This window comes from Lactuca virosa, chromosome 3, assembly GCF_052849685.1.
Source record: "Lactuca virosa cultivar CGN04683 chromosome 3, Lactuca_virosa_CGN04683_v6, whole genome shotgun sequence".
In the NCBI taxonomy this organism is placed as follows: domain Eukaryota; kingdom Viridiplantae; phylum Streptophyta; class Magnoliopsida; order Asterales; family Asteraceae; genus Lactuca; species Lactuca virosa.
In genome coordinates, this window is record NC_136428.1 from 9,701,806 (window position 1) to 9,704,150 (window position 2,345).

At 31.7% G+C, this 2,345-nt stretch overlaps 1 long non-coding RNA gene across 1 annotated transcript; it reads left to right on the plus strand.

Annotated features, from left to right (window-relative positions):
* The first annotated feature begins 832 nt into the window (after positions 1–832).
* Positions 833–2,090, plus strand: LOC145165194 (uncharacterized). Its single transcript, XR_013739950.1, has 2 exons — positions 833–1,228; positions 1,486–2,090. It is a non-coding gene; the product is annotated as an uncharacterized LOC145165194 (long non-coding RNA).
* The last annotated feature ends 255 nt before the right edge of the window (positions 2,091–2,345 follow it).

Below are 2,345 nucleotides of genomic sequence, written 5' to 3' on the forward strand. Positions count from 1 at the left end.
ATCAAAATAAAGTGTTGTTTCTTTTTTCTAAGCGAAAATATCTAAAGTCTGAGGATCTGCAACCTTCTGCAGTAGAAGAGGTGGATCCAACGGCTGTAATAAGAAATTTGTTTGTTTTTTAACGTCTGCAGACTGCTGCAATAAACTGAAATTAACTATACAATAGTTAACAATAATTCTAAATCAAAAATTTATTGAGTTTAATCATATGAAAATCAAATATAAATATCATTGTGATGATATGATTTTTAAAGATGTTTATATAAAATAATTAAACATAATATTTGCTAAATAATAATAAATAAAAATATTAATTTAGCGAAAAATATGTTCATTTTTGTTAAATTTTCGAAGACGATGATTATTTTTCCGGTTAATTTCAATAAATATGGTAATTTTAGTGGTTAACTTTATAATTTATTAATATTTGGTTACAGACAATGTAACACAAAAAAAATATTTATATAAAGTTTACTAAACGTTTTTGAAATTATGTAAAATATATTCGAATTGTTTATAATATTGTTTATAATATTATTAAAATAATAAATATGTTGTTGAAAAAAATTAAACAAATATATGTTGAATAATATAAGTTAAAGTAAAATAAGAAGTGGTTCGAAAAGGTTGGTTTAGTGTTGCGTCATGCATCACACAAGCAATATTTTTTTTAAGTTAGAAGGCTTCTTGAAAACAAAAAGTAGTGAAAGACCAAGATGGTATTTGTTTTTTTGTTTGTAGATCTCTATGGTCACTTTTGTTTACGTCACGCAGACCACCCGCAGATATATGTCCTCACAGACCGGTTGTTTTTCGAAAGTGCAGAGACCTAAAAAGATTTGTGCTACATCTTCGTGGGAGAGACATGTACCAATGTCTTCTTCACAAGTCTTTTAAGCATAAAAAAAAAATAAATAAATAAATAAACGTTGATTCTTCTTAACACATTCACGTCTTCCCTCTTCACCCAAAAACCCTCTATCGATCATCAGAGAACCCTACATCGGAGACGACCTTTCCCTCTTCCGACGCCGGCTATAGCCTTCAACGTCGACGCTAGTGAAAGCCTGCACGTCATTGCCTGGTAAATCCTTCGACTCCTGTCCTCGTCTCCGACCACAGCTCGCCGACGCTGACATCGATATCCGCTCGCCATCGTCGGAGTTCTGCTCGTCGTCGTCGTCACTCACCACACAATCACCAACGTTGCCGAGCTCTGCTACCACTGGTATATCTTTTTCTGAAAATCATCTGAATCTATTTCCCTGAAAATCTATTTTCTCTTCTAGGGTTTATTGGTTAAGCTGAAATATGAAATCATATGTCTATATTTGCTGAAGTCCCTTCTGTAACTTGAAATTATATGTCTATATTTGCTGAAATCACTTCTGTAACCTAAAATAATATATCTATATTTTGTTAAAATCATATTTATTTGTTGAATTCTAAAAAAGTGTTGTTCATGTTTGCTGAAATCACTACAAGATTTTCCCCTAAAAACGAAAACATGTTTGCGCTTCTGTAATCTCCTCTAGCGAATCCCACATCCGGACAGCTTCGCCTCTTCACTGGTAAGTTTCTCTTCACATTCTGATTTTGTGTCGGTGAAATCGATTATCCTTGCTGAAAATATGGGTTTCATTTGTGAACTACTAATTATATTGCCTTTAAATTGTGGTATTCTGATTTTGTATTGCTGGCCCTTAAAATTGTAGTCATTAACATATACAATTAGGGATTCTTTTTTGTTGATGAGTTCTAAAGATGGCTAAACTGTTGTTAATGATGGTAGTATGGTGGATGCATGGTGGCAACAAATGAAGAACATATTCAATCTTGTTGTTTAAAAAATCTGTATGGTTGGGATCCAATTGATTTTGTTTCCACACACATCAACGAAATTGAAGATATTGGAAATTGGTTCTAGTTTATGTAAATGCTAGTTTGTATAAATGGGATGTAATTTTTACTGATTTGATTCTATATGCTTGAAAAGGCTATGTTGCAATTGGTTATAGTTTATGTAAATATTGAGATTGTGAAATGGCAGATTATCATCTCTTTGAAATGGAACAAATGAATGCTAGTAATTATAATGCTTTGTGTAGCTTGTAGAATTCTTGTGGTTTTGATGCTAATTTTCTCATTGCAGGTTTGGGTCTTATGTGATTGTCCCTCTTGTTCTTCATAAAAAAATATTGTAGTACTCTTCAACTGGTTCCGTTTTTTGTTGTACTATTCATTTGATAAAAATATTCACCATAATTGATGTTATTCTTTCTATACTTGTGTATGTGGATCGAATTAAAAAGTTTCTGTTAGATGAATAGTTTTATTATGCATAC